Here is a 19,175-nt window from a genome sequence, read left to right on the forward strand (position 1 = left end):
TCTTCTGTTAGGTCCATACTGTTTCTGTCCTTTATTGTGCCCATCTTTGCACAATATCGTGAACTTCTGTCCACAGTTCTGGGGAGTTCATCTTTCCGTGTCATATCTTTTTGCCTTTTCATAATGTTCATGGGGTTCTCAAGGCAAGATTGCAGACATGGTTTGCCATTCCACTTCTCCAGTGGAACTCCAGTGGAGTTCTTGTCAGATTTCTCCACCATGAGCCATCAGTCTTGGGTTACCCTGCAAGTCATGGCTCATAGTTTCATTGAGTCAGACAAGGCTGTGATCCATGTGATCAGCTTGGTTAGTTTTCTGATTGCACTTTTCGTTCTGTCTGCCCTCTGATGGAGAGGCTAAGAGGCTTGTGAAAGTTTCCTGAAGGGAGGGACTGGCTTCAGAGAAAACTGGGTCTTGTGGTGGTGGGCAAGACCATGCTCAGTTAATCTTTAATCCAATTTTCTGCTGATTGGTGGGGCTGTGATCCCTCCCTGTAGTTTGGCTCAAGTTCAGATCTATGAACTATTTTATGTATAAATCTTGCAAGAAAGTAATACTGTCATAACCACTTACTTTTTGAATTGTTTTAAATTTATTTTTTAACTGAAATATAATTGGTGGTTAATATTATATAAGTTCATGCCAGTGCTTGCGCTCAGTCACTAAGTTGTGTCTATCTTTGTGACCACATGGACTGTAGCCCAAGAGGCTCCTTGGAATTCTCCAGTCAAGAGTATTGGAGTGGGTTGCCATTCCCTTCCCTATGGGATCCTCCCAACCCGGGGATCAAGCTTGTACTGCTGAGCCACCTGGGAAGCCCATTACAAAAGTTATAGGTGTATAATATAGTGAGTCATAATTTTTACAGTTTATACTCCATTTATAGTTATAAAATATTGACTATATTCCCTGTGTTGTACAATATAGCTTTGTAGCTTATTTTATACATAATAGTTTGTACCTTTTAACTCCCTATCCCAATGTTGCCCCTCCCTTCTCCCTCTCCTCATTGGTAAACACTAGTTTGTTGAAGTTTTAGATTCATGTGGTATTTCTCTTTGTCTGATAACCACTTACTCTTGTAACACCTGTGATATTCATATTTATATCAGATATTTGCTCAGGAGGGTAAATTTGGAAAATCGAAAGCGTAGTGTTGCTCTAAGAGCTATATGTTCACATGTGTTGAGACTAAAGCTACCTGGGTGGACTCAGAAGAAAGGAGGAGCTGGGAGGAGGCACCAAAAACGCCCAGCAGACACTGCTGGCTTCAGGGGAGGCCCTGTCCAGAGGAGGGTGAGGGGTGAACTACACAGGGGCCCTGTGGGTCCAAGAAGAGAAAACTGTCAGCAGAAGCTCACTCTTGTGCCTGGAGCTTGTCCAGGGTAGGAAGGAGAAAAGGCCCACTTAGGGGTCTGGGTCTTCCATCATGCTCCCTGCATCCAGCTCTGGCTAGTGAAACAAAAATGTCTCAGGTAATGCTACTGAATTCTCTGTGGAGAACAGTAAGTGACCTTAGGTAGGAGGGAGGCAGAAACAATTAACCATTTTTTTCCCTCTGTAAGAATTCATTTAAGAACCAGGGTGGATTTAACCTTGCAAGTGAGGTCATGCATGAATTCAGTTTTGATGACAAGGAAACAGAGGCAGAGGATAAATTAGATGCATTTTTATAAATAATTTTGTTCCTATGGCAATATACACGCCTGGCAGAAGTGCTCTTCTACCTATGACTACTGTTTAAACATTTCTAAGATGTCCCTCTGCCAAAACTTTTCAAAGCAGGATGCTATAGACTTATTTTCTGTTAAGAAACAGACACGAAAAAAAAAAAAAGAGACATGAATTTTACTTTTTTCACACTGTGACTCACACTCACTCAGAGGTATGATTCATATTCCCACTTTGGATTGTCACATAGAGGACAGTCCCTCCCTTCTGTAATCTAAAATGAACAAGGAGAAGGAACCACAAAAACCTCACACAGTTCTACACAGTAAAGATGCAAAAGTTTTAGAGCAGCATTCCTTAAAGACAATTATAATTCATCATATTTTATCAAACAAATTACAGCTTGGCTTACTTCAAGGTTACAAATGTGAAAGTAATAAGAAAGTACTAACTTTCTTCTCTCAATAGCTAAAAACAAAGTGAGTTTTAACTTGTCCAGTTGAGCTTCTGAAGTAACTGCTATTAATAACGGATATGATCCTACTATCCATCAGTGTACTCCTCCAAAATCAAAGCATCTTCTATAATCAAAATATGTTGGATTTCTTTGATAAGACCCACTTTCCTGCTTCTGAAACATACGGCGATAAAAACCTGATGGATCACTTTGCTTTATCAGAAGTTGTTAAAGCTCTCTTTTTTTTTAAACAAGTACCTGACATGATTAAACAATGTTCTTCCCTTACCTTGAACTGTGCATCTGAACAGTCTATTTACCACAGACTAAAAGGGCAAATTTAATGGATTAGTGAATGCAACAAAGGATGGAAACAGAGGCCCGAGGTCTTAATATAGTATCAAGTGCTTGTAATTTTCGAAGTTCATCCATTCCAACATCTATTATCATTGCTTCAATAAGGCCGCCTTTCTATTGAACCACAACAGCATGAATCTCTAAAGTGCAGAGAAGAGAGAAGCAGCACAGGACTTATATGAATCTTGACATAAAAGTAAGAATTCCACCCCCAATCACGGACTGAGAATCAGTTTTTCCTTGAGAAATTCTTACAAGGTAAAAGAAGAAAGCTTTCAGATGGAAAAACAAAGGGTAAAAGTGTTTTAACCCCAAGTGAAGACACTGACAGAGCAAGCACCTCTGCAACAGGCAGAAAACGAAGAGCTCGTTGGCCCGAGTCCCCCACATCCAAAGGAACCGCGGTGCCCTGGAAGGAGAGAACGTTCAAGGCAACGCCAGGGAGGCTGACGTTAATAATGTTATTCCCAGTTAACCACTTTTTAATACCAAATGCCAGGGCACAAACTGACTAGGCCAGTTTGGCCATCAAAAGTTGCCAGGCCCTTCTGTAAAATACCCTGGCCTCTGGGAATCGGAGCCATACAGGACACAAAAATGAACACAAGTTTTACATGAAATTCTGCCAAAAGTGCAACCTTTTATATCAAACAGTCACACACTGGCTTATCATGAAGCTCCAGGAAGTCTTTTCTCTGTCCTCCAGTCTTTCTACAAGAACCTACCATGAAAGGAGCTTTGTTTTGAGGAAGAACAGCTCACTTTCCACTCAGGTAAGGCACACTGTCTTCTATCAAGCACCTACTTTTTAAAACAATGGCACAGAGTGATGTAAGAGAAAAGAAAAATAAATATTGCATATCAACACCTAACACATATATACATGGAACCTAGGAAGATGGTACTGATAAACCTATTTGCGAGGCAGCAATGAAGACACAGGCATAGAAAACAGACTTGTACACACAGGAAGGGAAGAAGAGGGTGGGATGAATGGAGAGAGTAGCATGGAGACATACACTATCATATATAAAATTGGATAGCCAGTGGGAATTTGCTGCATTACTCAGGGAGCTCAAATCCGGTGCTCTGTTCGATGGGTGGGAGACGGAAGAGAGGGTCAAGAGGGAGGGGGTGTATGTATATCTATGGTTGATTCATGTTGATGTATGGCAGAAACTAACGCAATATTGCTAAGCAATTGTCCTTCAATTAAATAACTAAAACAACAAAAACAAAACAACCGTGAAGCAAATAAAGATACATTTTTTAAACTGCTCCAGTTACAAGGAGCACATGTGCAGACATACATGCACGTCACTCTGGTCTCCCTTGGGAAACTGTCTACTTGATGTGTATACTCACTTCCCCAAACTGTGGCATCTGATGGATGGCCATGCAGTGTCCTCATCTCATCATGACCCTTAGAAATGATAGTCACTGCCTCAAATCTAACTACAACCTCAATCTGATGGAAACCAAGGCTCCAGGTATCTGTTTCAAGACCTTACCTCTCCCTTGCTGTTGACGTTCAGAAACCATACCTCTAAAAGGAAGGGTTTCAAAGGAATCCTTTCACAGATGGTATTGCTAAAGGGACTGTAATATGAAAATTGTTTTATTGATGCTGTGGTGGTGGCTATTGCTTTTGACAGTACAAATATGGCAGCAAGAAAGTGTGCTAACATTGCCCAAGAAAGGACTCTCAAAATTCACTTAGCCACCCACCCTGATATCTCTAAGTCAACATTTCCCAAAACATGCCACCAGAGCACTGATCCTTCAAGAAAGCCCTAAAAAAGACTTCAAATTCAAATAAATTTAAGAAGTGCCACTTACTACATATACTCCATTTAGAAACTCAAAATGCTGCTTATAACATGGTAAAGAGGTTTATAAAGTCCCTCAGTAGAGAAAAATATGTTTAACTTCTCTAAACCAAATGTATCTGAAATGCAGAATCTTTACTTAGAGTAACCTTACTTAATGATCTGTATGATGATAGAACGTATTTTGAGAAATGCTAGTAAAAAATTGCTCAAACAGAATGAAGTTAGAAAGAAAAGCTTCCATATTAGGAGTTTCTGTGTGTGCGTGTGTGTATGTGTGTGCTCTGCAACCCCATGTACTATAGCCTGCCAGGCTCCTCTGGCCATGGGATTTCCCAGGCAAGAATACTGGAGTGGGTTACCATTTCCTTCTCCAGGGAATCTTCCTGGCCCAGGGATCGAGCTTGCGTCTCCTGCATTGCAGGCAGATTCTGTACCACCTTGTAATCTGTCCCCCAAATCATCTCATCAAATTTCTGCCAAACAGAAATTTTCCCTACATCTCTTCTTAGAGCCTTCACACTACAGGTGAAACACATTTTCTGTTATTTATCCTTCGTAAATGTAGAATACTTGATTGTCACTTTCCATGTTAAAAAAAAAAATCACTACACATCTAAAGAACTTTATTGAGCCATCCATCAGCAGAGCCTTGGTTTCTGCCAGGATAAATCCTGAGACTAGGAAGGTTTCTTGGCAGTGGAGAAGCATGTCTATGTTTAGAAGGATAATTCTCTCAGAGGTGGGGTAATGGACAGAAAGTGGAGAAAACAGCTCTTCAAGGTAAAAATAGAGTTTTCCTCTATTTTTATTTTCCATACTCAGCATATTGTTTGGAACCAATGAATGATCAATAAATTAAAAACTGAATACTTCAACTTATCGTTCCTTCTGGGCTTTTCCTCTCTAGACACACCATCCTTCAGCTACAAATTTATTCTGAAAAAAGTGTTAGTAGCTCAGTCGTGTCTGACTCTTTGCCACTCCATGGACTGTAGCCCACACCAGGTTCCTCTGTCCATGGAATTCTCCAGGCAAGAATACTGGAGAGGGTTGCCATTTCTTTCTCCAGGGGATCTTCCCGACCCAGGGATCGAACCCAGGTCTCCTGCACTACAGGCAGATTCTTTACCGTCTGATTTTCTCCTATTTTTATTGTCCATACTCAGCATATTGTTTGAAATCAATGAATGGTCAATAAATTAAATACTGACTACTTCAACTTATCATTTCTTCTAGGCTTTTCTTCCCTAAACACACCACCCTGCACCTACAAATTTATTCTGCTTGTCTCTGAATACCTTGTTAGCTTTTAAGACCAGCTTCCATTTCCAACACACAGTTATATATAGGTAGCTGCTAATTGCAGTTAGTCATGCTGCTCAGACCCCTGGCCTCTGCCATGAGACAGACAAAGTGCCTGAGCATCAAGGCTACCATAGGATACCTCCTCTAATTAATTTTCTTCCTCAAGGTGTTCTTGGTAACTTTTCCATCCTCAACAACGAGTCTCTTGGTATAACACTATCACTGATTACTCATTCATTCTACAAACATATTACTGCCTCCTTTTATAATCCCCTTGGGCAATGTGCTTATAGGCAATCACTTAAACAATTTAGCAGTCAAGCACTTCCATCTTCTCTGTATTTTCCAGGCACTATTCTAGGCTCTCTGGCATACATCAGTTAGCAAAACCAACCAACCACACAAAACTCTTGCCTTTCCAGAGAGGAAAAAAATTAAGAATCTGGTGAGGGATATCTGAAACGGAGAGTGAGTGGACAAGAAGGGGGATGCAATTCTAAACATGGTGGACAGAGTAAGCCCTGTTGAGAGGGTGGCAGTTAAGCAAAGACTTCAAAAGATGAAGTCAGCCATAGTATTCACTTCATAGGAAGACATGAGTTCAAGACACAAGAAAAACAATGGGGTGGGACAAGAGCATGTAGAATCTTTAGGCCGCTATACTGACCACTATGACTTTTATGCTGAGAAAAATAAGGAGCCACTGAAAGATGTTAAGTACAAAAAGGGCAGGATCTAATTGGCATTTTAATGAATCATGGTGGTCACTGTATTGAGAGTAGAATGGATCACTGGCACTAGGGTGGATGCAGGCCAACTAGTTAGGTTATGCCAACAATCTAGGTGAGAGAATGGCTTGGACCCAGAGTGATGGCAGTGAGAAATGGTCAGATTCTGGATATATTTTGAAACAAGAGATGACCAGATTTATCAATGGGTTGAATGGGATATTAGAGAGCAAGACAGAGAGGCAACAAGAAAACCTCAAGAATTTTGGCTTTGGCAACTAGTAGAATGTACAGAGGTGGAAAATTGTCAGGGAAACAATGAACAAGTAAGTTCAGGAGTTAAATTTCAGAATGTTGGTTTGAAATACCATGTGGAAATGCATTTATACAGCAATTTCCTTGCTAAACAACCCCAGGTATCATATATATTATTTCACTTATTACATTTTAGATGAGAAAAAATGTTTGAAGACTCTATTGTCAACACTTTAATGTGTAATAATGTAAATATAGAAACGCAGAAGCTCATATGACAAACTTGTTTTCCTCCTAATACTCTGTGCTGCCTCTTTAGGCGAAGCATATGCAAAAGTAAGGCATTTTAGTTTTATTTATTTATTTTTTTAATGGGGTGAGTGATTCTCCCCAGGTTGCATTTATCACATTTGTGATCCCTTTATAAGTTCCTTGTGCATAGAACTTGGAGCAAACCACCTATAGAATCTTGCTATCAGTCACTTCAGCCTCCTTTCTATCTTCTAATACAAAAAGCTATTCCCAATGGGTTTTCTGTTTAGAGGAACTTACTTTAGCTGCCTTTATCTCAGGTCATCCTAATTACATATTTCATGGTTTTCTTCAAACAGTATGGAAAGGGTAGGCTCCTTTAAATAGAAATGTCATGTTCTCAATGGAAATAATAAGGACAGAATGACTCCAGGAGTTACAAAAACGTCTTTTGACCTTTTTAAGTGTTTAAAACAATCAGAAGTATTGCAAGGCTAGGTGGTAATAAATTGCTTTTACGGCAGTATGAATCATTAAGTTAAAAGAAATAATAGGATGTGTTAAAAATTAAGATTATCACTTAAAAGGTGACAATTATTCTGAGTAAAAGCAAATAATAATATAGACTATAAAATCGTGCTGAGAATCATAAAGCATACAATCAAGAAAAATAAAACTGTTACTGATGTCTGAAACTCCTTTTTCCCATTACACAACTATCTAGTTCTTTCATTAATAATTTGAGTGAGGTTTCAAACTAAGGTATAAACATCAGAGGACTTTCTTATTAAAGACTGTGACTTGTGAAAATGTAACTGCCCTTTGAAGGCAAAGAATAAAACAAATTATTTAATGATATGAAAAAACTCCCGTCTGGCCGGATCAAAAGCCAAGCAGAGCATCACAACCAAACTGTGTCCTACATGAGAAAACTCTGCACACGGTTCAGATACACCACAAAGAGAAATGACTTCCTAGGTGAGGTACTAACAATGGACAACAAAGCATGCCTTGGGAAGACTTTGCACAGGGATCTCTGATTTTCAGGTAGCCACTGAATAAAATCTTGCATTTCCAATGGCTATTTTGTTTCAATACTCAGGACTGAGTGGAATGGAGACATCTAGCAATGACAGTAACAGGTTTTAAAAACAACAATAAAAGAAAACGATTCTTTTCTTATTATCTTGCCTATTCTGGTAAGCTTTCAAATATCTTTAAAATCTATAATATTTCTATAATTTGGAGGTTTAGGTGATGACTCCAATGCTCATTTGTAAATAACTTGGTGATATTTGTCACTATTTTCTTTCTCTTGATTAATATCATTTTTTTAACTAAGTAGTTTTATGTTAGGATTCTTTCTATTAGATTTGAACATACCTACTTCCAAATTTTAAAATATGCTTAATCATTAAAAATCGTCAAGTATGTTACTACTATTAGATCTCAGGCCAAGAATTTAACATGTTACCTAGGATGGGAGAAAAGGGGGAAGGAAGTGGGAGAGCAGGATCAATCTGTGGTAGTATTATAAATATTTTTGATGATATGAAGTGTAATTGTAAGTTGAAATATATATAATTTTAAAAAAGCAGTCAACTGGGTTACATTTTGTTCAAGTCTGGTTATTCCTGCAAAATGGAAATAAGAGCCCTGATTGTGCTCCTGACTGAACTGTGACGATTTCTAGATGATGGTAATGGTGATGATGATGACAAAGAAAAAAAAAACAACTGCCAGGTACTCAGTGTCCCCCATGTGCCGGCCACTGTGCTGAGGGTCCAGCATGGCTTGCCCTGGTTCAGCCTCACAATGGCTTGTCACTACGGTGTAAGAACAGGGCTAAACAAGGTGGGCTCAGAGTGGGCTGGGCCACAGCCCGGCCTGACTCAGGTCAGCACTAATCACTCTAGTCTGCAGCCTTCTCTCATCCCGGCCCTGGGACTCTGGGTCTGGAACTTGGGGCAGTACTCCTCCACATCTGAGCTGCCTCCAACCTGTAGGGGACTAGCTCCCACTTGAAGATGGTCATTACGAATTTAACTTAGACTACCAGATGAAATTATAATGACTGAACACAAGTCACAACTTGTATCATATATGGCAAAGCAGTGATGTAAAAGCATGTGGGAAGAGGCAGCAGCAATGGATCTTTGAATGTGTTTCATTTTAAAACAAGGTGCAGATTCAACTTCTCTACTTTCCAACATCACATCTGAGAAAGGGGTAAACTAATTCCAACTTTCATCAGAAAAGTGATAGAAGTTGAAATCTGAGCTTTAGATCACGGTCAAAATTGACTACAAGTACTGACTTGAACACCTTTCGCTAGGTGAGGTGAGGGACAGGGAGGCCTGGCATGCTGCAGTCCATGAGGTCACAAAGAGTCAGACAGGACTGGGCGACTGAACAACAGCAGACTTGGAAAACTGTGACCCAAGTAGCAGGATGTTATCACTACAGGCAAAAAGAGGCAAGTGGAGAAGTCAGCTGAGGGCAGTAAGAAGAGGCTAGATCAACTAGGCTGGCCAAATTTGAGACAGGGAGACCTCTCAGACAATGGCTCTCCCGAAGTATTGGTGGTCACACACAGATGGACCATGGCAAGATGCCCAGGGCCTCTTCTCTCAGTGCCTGCAGGGGCCCCGAGCAGGACAAACCGGGCTGGAAAGATTGGACCTGTAATGGTATGAGGAGGACTCTCATAAATTGAGCACAGAAAAAGGATGGAGAATGTGAAGTTTTCAGAGAATGGGAACTGAAAAGAGAAATGCAGGCCAGAAGAAAAGGAAAATACCCATCAATATTGGCACAGAGCCATTCACCATTAACTGCAATCTTCATTCCTCAAGTTCAATTTTATTTTACTGTTTGGTATATTAAAACATGATATTTATTTTACCAGGCTTCATAATGGCTATTCTGGAATTTAAAAGAGCTATTCCACAGTGATCTATATGATACAATAATACCTTAACGTACTGTTTGGCTAAGCTAAATGAAAAGTAACTTCCAGAAATCTGAAAGCACGTTTTAGTTCAACCACATGAATCTACAGTAGTACACCAGGGGTCAGCTAATTTATGCAACAATGGTGGAGTAGAGTAGTTGTGACAGACTATATGACAAAGCCTCAAATATTTATACCTAGTTCTTTGCCAAAAAGAGAGAAAAGTTTGCCATTTCCTCTTGCTCTGTCATACTGTATTATATTTATTCTCATAAGTTACTCCCGTTCCAAGTACTTTGGGGAATAAGGCAAGAATGTCAATGAGAAAATAATCACTTTCCAATCTTCCCTCCTTATGGACATGTGTGGGGGGGGGGGGTTTAATAAAAGAGAGATCTTCTGTTTGTCCATTGGCTTGCTCTTTCACTGAGTATATTGATGGGACCTGTGGTAACACTAGCATCAATTCAGTTCAGTTCAGATCAATCACTCAGTCATTTTCAACTCTTTGCAACCCCGTGGACTGCAGCATGCCAGGCCTCCCTGTCCATCACCAGCTCCCAGAGCTTACTCAAACTCATGTCCATTGAGTCAGTGATGCCAACGACCATCTCATCCTCTGTCATCTTCTTATCCTTCCGCCTTCAATCTTTCCTAGCATCAGGATCTTTTCAAATGAGTCAGCTCTTCGCATCAGGTGGCCAAAGTATTGGAGTTTCAGCTTCAACATCAGTCCTTCCAATGAATATTCAGGACTGATTTCCTTTAAGATGGACAGGTTGGATCTCCTACCTGTCCTGTCCAAGGGACTCTCAAGAGTCTTTTCCAACACCACAGTTCAAAAGCATCAATTCTTCAGTGCTCAGTTTTCTTTATAGTCCAACTCTCACATCCATACATGACTCCTGGAAAAACCATAGCTTTGACTAGATAGACCTTTGTTGGCAAAGTAATATCTCTGCTTTTTTTTTTTTTTATCTCTGCTTTTTAATATGCTGTCTAGGTTGGTCATAACTTTTCTTCCAAGGAGCAAGAATCTCTTAATTTCATGGCTGCAGTCACCATCTGCAGTGATTTTTGGAGCCCCAAAATAAAGTCTATCACTGTTTCCATTGTTTCCCCATCTATTTGCCATGAAGTGATGGGACCTGATGCTATGATCTTAGTTTTCTGAATGTTGAGTTTTAAGCCAACTTTTTCACTCTCCTCTTTCACTTTCATCAAGAGGCTCTTTAGTTCTTCTTCCCTTTCTGCTATAAGAGTGATGTCATCTGCATATCTGAGGTTATCGATATTTCTCTTGATTCCAGCTTGTGCTTCTTCCAGCCCAGCATTTCTCATGATGTACTCTGCATATAAGTTAAATAAGCAGAGTGACAATATACAGTCTTGATGTGCTCCTTTCCCGATTTGGAACCAGTCTGTTGTTCCATGTTTGGTTCTAACTGTTGCTTCTTGACCTGCATACAGATTCTTAGGAGGCAGGTCAGGTGGTCTAGTATTCCCATCTCTTTAAGAATTTTCCAGTTTGCTGTGATCCACAGAGCCAAAGGCTTTGGCATAGTCAGTAAAGCAGAAGTAGATTTTTTTTCTGGAACTCTCTTGCTTTTTTCGATGACCCAATGGATGTTGACAATTGGATCTCTGGTTCCTCTGCTTTTTCTAAACCCAGCTTGAACATCTGGAAGTTCATGGTTCACGTATTACAGAAGCCTGGCTTGGAGAATTTTGAGCATTACTTTGCTACCGTGGAGGCTATTCAAGAGCAAGGTTGGAAACAGGCATGAAGGGAGATCCCAGAAATCCCACAGCTGCCTCCCAGAGAACCTCCCCCTCCCAGCCCCGCCTTTCCATTTCCATCAAGTCATCACTGGTGGTCACCTTCACAGGGCAGGCTGCACATTCATTCCCAGGCAAACCTGAGAATCTGACTGATTTTCAGGGCCCAGAGATAGAGCCAGTGATTTGTGCTTGTCTCAAGAGAGTGATGTGGAAAACTATGAATGGAAAACCTGGAACAAAGCTGTGATCCCTACTGAAAATGAAAACAGAACGACCAAACAAAACCAATCCTTAAAAACTCATATCTGAGGGAGGAGACTTCCCTGATTAATGTGTGTTCTCAAAGCACACCTTTTTGTTGAGGTCATTATTAGGAAAACTGGCTATCATTAACTTCCCTCTTTTTTCCCTTAGGTTTTAACTTTTACAAGCATCCTCATTATTATAAAATATACAAAAACTTAACATCTCAAGATTCTTTCTGAAAATGTAATGGAGAATCAACAGCATAAATTACTCTTAAATATAATTTAGTGGTGTTTCCTCTGTCACATTAAAGGACATGGGAAAGGACAAGCCTAAAGAGCAGGACCGATGGTATTAACTCCTTTAAACAATCCAAATTAATCCAAACTTTCCTGATCTATGTCACTATTTATTGCAAGTCAATAATCTGATGCACAATCTGTAAGAAAAAACTAAGTACATTTTCAGCCTATTGTTCTCCTGGTATACAGGCATACACTAATCACAGGTGAGAATGGAATAACCAGCCTTCATGTCTTAAGTGCTCTTAAACTCTACTGTACACACCTTCCAACAAAGTGAGTATCCTCATCACAATGAGTGAGAGCAAATTAGTTCATTTTAAAAGTCATTGTTAAAAAGAATTCAATCCAATAATGAATTTCTAGATTGTTCTCTACATTAGGGACTATGGGCCCAGATGCATTCCTCACGAACAAAGGGTGTAAATAGGAAAAGGTGATGGAAAGACACAGAATAAGACGAAGTTCATATTTAAACTCTCAGACAAAAGAAAGCTCTTTTATGATGAATAATAAGAGACTTCCTGAGATCTTACATTTCTTATGCCATAAAAATGGGACAAATTAGAAACAATCTTTAAACCTTTAGATTCTGAGCCCTAGTTCTCCCACTCAACCCTGGACAAGAGCTTGTCAAAATTCAAACATCTGAGATGAAACAATTTGCAAAGTAGAAATAGAGACATAGATGTTGAGAATAAATGTGTGCATACCAAGGCGGGAAAGGGGAGGTGGGATGAATTGGGAGATTGGGATTGACATGGATCCACTACTAACACTATGTTTAAAACAGATAACCAGTGAGAACCTACTACACCTCGGGGAACTCTGCTCAGTGCTCGGTGGTGACCTAAATGGGAAGGAGCTCTAACAAGAGGGCATATATGCACATGTATAACTGATTCACTTTGTTACACAGCAGAAACATCACACTATAAAACAATGATATTCCAATAACAACACCAAAAAAAATTCTAACATAGGCTCTCTGAGTTCCTTTACCTACAGGGACACTCCAACTGACTGTGGAAGTGGCCTGGAAGGGCCTGCAATTTATAATGATGTGCAACTTAACTTACTTGCACGAGAGAGAATTTGCTTTTGCTTCCAATAAGTGCAAGACATGTGCAAGGACAAATATTCAAAGCAGGCCTGCAGAGAGTAGGACTCTGGTGGTGGCTAGGGACTGGGAAATAATGGCTGTTTTATTTCTTAACACATGGTACTTTGTAGCTTTATAATGTCAACATGTTTTCCAGAAAAATTCATTAAGTGTAAATACAACTGTAACAGGGTAGATTATGTCCCCCTCCTCCAGTGTCCTGGTTGATGACAAGGTAAGATAAAAGAAGTGATGTTGGTAAACTGGAGGAGAAAAAAGAGCGTAAGCATATATATTACCCCAAAGTTATGCCCTCCCCCCAAAACTGGTTAATAAATATTAGCAAAAGAAATTTGTGTATGTCTTACACATGCACTGTGGATGCTAAGATTGCCCTTTAACTTCAGCCCTCGCCTCCTGCCTTCCACAAACACACACACACACACGCACACACCCTCATCTCCTTGAAATCATTCCATTTGGCTCGACTCCGGCCCTCTCTGCTACAGTCATGTCGGCCTTCCTGCTGCTCTGTAAACTCTCTAGTACTTTCCTGCCTCAGGGCCTTGGCACTCGCTTCCCTAACGCTTGAAATAATCCTCCCCAAGCAACCAAATGGCCCATTCCTTCACTTCCTTTATGTCTCTGCTCAAGGGTCATAATATCTGCGAGCTCAACCCTGACCTCCTCACAGCCCCTACCGATGCCTGGCACATAATGACGAATTTCAAGTGATTCAGTGTAAGCTCCATGTAGGCAAGACCTTCATTCTGTTTACTGCTGTAATCCTGGCAAAAAGGAGATATTCAATCAACATTATGAGAATTAAAGAGGAAGAAGTAGTGAGGCTAAAGAGAACATACTCTCCTCTGAGTATAAGTCAGGGTGGATTTTGTATGATTGAGAATCAAACAAAGGTGAAAATAAAAGAAATATTCTCCATGATTCCCAGGACTGAATGTCTATGCTTGTTTATCCAAGCATTTTCCCCCTAGTAATGTATCATATGGACTTATTATCTCAAAATTTAAAGACATATTCAGGAATTATAAAATAATTTCAATACAGTTAATATAGTACACACATCATTTGGAAATATTCTAGGTGGAGAGAGTTGGGTTTATTTTGCTGATATTACTGCAAACATTTCATCCACTGTTCCTTTTTAGCACAGAAGAATATCTGTAAGCAGTACCTCTATTTTCATAAAATCTTGGTTCTACTGCTTATTGTCATGAGTCAAAGCCCTGAGGATCATATCCTTAGTGACTGATCATCACATAGAATAAATAGGATTATCCCCACTTCAAGAAGTTACTAACTAGCAGGACAATTTGACTTTTAAGACCTTCCAGTGTGTAAGTAGATCAAGAGCAGAGAGGCCAGGCCACATAAACACGAGCTAGATGCCAAACCTCTGTCTCCAAGCTCTGAAAGAAGAAAATGTAGAAAGTGCAAGTAGCCTCCAAGAATTGCCCGAGGCTTTAGTTAATGTCTGCCAAGAATTTTCAAGATGAAAGCCATCACCGAAGAGCTAAATCTTACTATCACCACAGCTGGAATGCTTTGCTAATATTTTTCCTAATGCAAGAAAGTGACTTTGGAACAAATTCCATGAAAGAAAAGGACTAATAGCCTTCCAACAGAGAAGTTTCTACTCACTTATCATGTTATCAAAGACACCCTGGGGACAGCCAAGGCTTGCCTGTGTGTGTAGGGCTCTATTGCCATCATGAAGGTGCATCTTTAACATAATGTGACCAAGGCGGCAGCCTGTGGGCATGCAACACTCCCTTTAATTAGTTGGGAGGGAGCCAAGAAAAACCCTTCCTGACATACCGGTCCAGCACTCCACTATATTTGCTCCTGCAGATCAATACCAATATAGCAGGCATGTCAAACCACAAGGAAAGGCCGACTCTAATAAAACAAACCTTATATTGACCCCCTAACACTTCATACTGGTACTGAGTATGGTCTTTTTATAGGCTTTAGATATAGTTCACCCTAAAAAAAAAAGATTCTGCATACCAAAATATAAATAGAGTTGCTAACTTTTTATGGTTTTATTCAAATTTTGGAGGTAGCAACTCTTAGTGTTAGAAACATGGCATTAAACAAAATAGAAAATAATTTCTGTCCTCATGGGGTTTACTACTCTAATTGGCGGGAACACATTATATAAAATCACAAAATTATATAACATTTTAGAAATTGGAAGTATAGTGAAGAAAAAGTTTAGTGAAAAGGAGATAAGATGTGGAGTAGAGGGTATATGTTTGCATTTTAAACAGGGTAGTTATGGTAGGCTTTACCACGAAGGAAAAATTTGTGCTCATATAAAAAATTAACTCAAAATGGATTAATAACCTAAATATCAGAGCTAAAACTTATGAAACTTTTAGAAGAGAACAAAGTCAGAAATCTTTATGACCTCAAATGTGATAACTGAGTTTTAGATTTAACAATAAAAGTAATGAATAACAAAAGAAAGCAATCAGACTTCATTAAATTAAAAAAACTTTTGTGCATTAAAGGACATTATTAACTATGTGAAATGACAACCTAAAGAATGGGAGAAAATATTTCCAAATCATCTATCTGTTGGGAATTTAATATTCTGAATTCTTATAACTCAACATCAAAAAGACAACCCAATTAAAAAAAAAAAAAAGACCAAAGGACTTGAATAGACATTTCTCCAAAAAAAGATACACAGATGGCCAATAAGCAAGTGAAAAGACGTTCATCACTGATCATTAAGGAAATGCAAATCAGAGCTATTGGGAGATACTTCTTCATGCCCACCATACTTTAAACAAAATAATACAAAATCCAATATTATTCAGCCATAAAAGGAACAGAGTATTGATACACACTATAATTAGCATGAATTTCAAAAATGCTATGCCAAGGAAGTCAGACATAAAAGGTTACATGTTATATTTTTGCAGTTATTGTATAATTTATTTCATATCCAGAATATATAGAGACAGAAAGCAGATTAGAGGTTACCAGGGGACGGGGTAGGGAGAATTGGGAGTTATTACTTAATGTGCATGGGTGTTTTTAATGAAGTTATGAAAGAGCTCTGAAATAAAGTAGAATTATGTTTTTATGTTTAACTTTTTATTAATAACAAACTGCTGAATATTCCCAAAGTGACTGAACCATTTTTCATTTTCACCAGTAATACACGAGGCCTCCAGCTGCTCCCCATTCTTGGCCAACACTTAGTATTGTGAATTTTTAAAATTATAGTTATTCTAGAGGATGTAGAGTAGTTCTGTTTGTGGTTTTAATTTGAATTTCCCTAATGACTAATGATGCCAAGCATCTTTTCATGTGCTTATTAATCTTTGTGTATCTTTTCTTGTGTAGTATCCATTTGTATCTCTTGAACATTTTAAATGAACTATTTTTCTTATTCTTAAATTTTAACAACTCTTTAAATATCTCAGCAAACATTTTCTCCCAATTTGTAGCTTGCCATTTGATTTAATTAACATTATCATTTGAGGACCAAAGCTTGTAACCCTAACGACATCTAATTTACCAACTTTTAAAAAATAATTTACACTTTATGTATCATAAAAATCTTTGTTGGACCCAAATTCACAAAGATCTTCATCTATTTCCTTTTAGAATCTTTGGTTCTGCTTAACTCTTTTGTTTAGGACTATGCTTCCCTGGTGGCTTAGAGGGTAAAGTGTCTGCCTGCAATGCGGGAGACCTGGGTTCGATCCCTGGGTCAGGAAGATCCCCTGGAGAAGGAAATGGTAACCCACTCCAGTACTCTTGCCTGGAAAATCCCATGGATGGAGAAGCCTGGTCGGCTACAGTCCATGGGGTCACCAAGAGTTGGACGCGACTGAGTGATGACACGCGACACGTCATGATTCACTTAAAAATACTTTCTAAATATATAGTATGAGGTAAGGATTAATTTGGTATTTCAGTATCTTCTATTTAAAAGACTATCCTATCCCCATTGAATTACCTTAGTAACTGTCAAAAAACAATTAAGCTTGTATGAGTTTACTTACATTTACACTTTGGAATCTAAATTCTATGCCATTTTCTACTGACTGTTTTTTCCTGACTTTGGGTCATACTATCCTATTTCTTTACATGTCCAGTAATCTGATTAAAAACCATATATAGTATTCCATACACTATGCTGTTTCTGCTGTGTGCTCAGTCGCTTAGTAGTGTCCGACTCTTTGCAACCCCATGACTTACAGTCTGCCAGGCTCCTCTGTCCATGAACTCTATTCTAGTCTGCTCTTCTGAAATCTGATGGTTTCCCGTTTTAATATGTGATAAACTTGCCTGGACACAAATTGAAAATCTGTAGACAGCTGAAAATTTTTTTTTTCTTTTTTTTCTGTGACTTTCTGGACTAACCATCTGCCCTCCATACTCATCCATAGCCCTGAGTGGGACAGAAATCCTGAGGGTGACCATGCATTAGAGTACATTCAGCTCTAGTAACCACTGGAGCTGTCAGCTTTTATTTTTCTCTTGGGGACCAGTGAATAGCAAGCTCAGTGCCTCCAAAGGCCATGCACTGGAGCTGATTTTGACAAGAATCCTATACCAGGGGCATAGGAAAAACTCAACTAGAGTAAGACTAGAGAGGCCTTGAGGCCTCTGCTGGAGCAGGTGAGGCATCAGTGATGGTAGGGACAGGAGGCAGGCCTGAACTGCTATTCCAGTTTAAAGTTTTCCACAGCCACACCAACACAGTGCTGGGTTGCTACTCTATCTTTGCAGGTGGGATCCTGGGAGCTATGAAGTAAAACCACATTTGATTCTGGGTTACCTTTATTTGATGCTTTCTAGTGGATTGGCATAGGTTTTGAGCTCCCTCTCTGCTTATGGTCTTTCCCAGCTGTGTACAATTTGTTCTTGGGCTTGTTAGTTTCCCCTAATCAGCAATGGGTTGCCCATCACAAATGTCTTGTCCCATGACTAGGCTCAGCATGGATGTCAGCATCCTGTATCAGGTGCTGGGGGCAAACTGAAGTATACTGACTTTCTTTTGGGTTTCTTTCTTTCTTTTGACTGAATCTCTGGGGGAATATCTTTTGTGCCAGCATATCTTTGAGATCAGCCAATGATTTCAACAGAGATCAAACAGAGACAACTCCAGCCAGTGAAAGTTCTACCCTCTACCACCCAACCTGTATATGTGCTAAAGAATTAATCCAAATTTGCAGCAAATAAGTAAGCCTTCCAAGGCTTTCAATTTGTGCTTTCTAGGGCATCCTATGTGCACTAATTGTTTTCGCAGCCATCCATGAATGTGTGGAGAGTGTATCATCTCAGCCCTTCTATAGCTCTCTTGCCTCCTAAACCTCCCCCTTAAATTTTTAGCTGTTCTGCTATTTTCCCAACCAAATCAGCCACCTTCAGTCAGTAAACCTGTGGATTTTTAACTTCTTCTCTGGGGGTATAGGAATATCTTGAAACAAGAAGCATCTTGCCCAAGGCTGTAGCCATTTTTAACAAGTAAATATTTTCGAGTTCTTTGCCATCTTTGATCATTTTTAAATGTTACAGTTAATAATTTTTCCATATTCCAATATTTTCCCAAGTTTCCAATAATAAAACTATTAATAAAGCTTTGTAGTAGTATTTTTTGTAGTGAGAATCACCCAACCAACTCAGACAGGCATTCATTAATGTAAATAGAGTCTTAACCATATTTTAAGCACTTACAACTATGTTGTCAATATCTCACTTATCATTACATGAAATAAAACAATTGCATCAAAAAATAGTCAACCACTGCAGAAAAAAAAATTTCTCATTTGTGAACATTAAATTTCAGATCCAATTTATAAATAGTTGGTGGAAACAATAAAATATATAATTAAGATAGCCTTGATCTCCTAACCCCATTAAAGTCTTCAAAATATATATTACCT

General features: G+C 39.1%; 1 protein-coding gene across 2 annotated transcripts in view; it reads right to left on the reverse strand.

Moving 5' to 3' along the window:
• The window catches only part of TMTC1 (transmembrane O-mannosyltransferase targeting cadherins 1), a 300,213-nt gene that overhangs the window by 126,059 nt on the left and 154,979 nt on the right, over positions 1-19,175 (reverse strand). The window lies entirely within an intron of this gene.

The sequence above is a fragment of the Cervus canadensis genome, chromosome 21, assembly GCF_019320065.1.
Source record: "Cervus canadensis isolate Bull #8, Minnesota chromosome 21, ASM1932006v1, whole genome shotgun sequence".
NCBI lineage: Eukaryota > Metazoa > Chordata > Mammalia > Artiodactyla > Cervidae > Cervus > Cervus canadensis.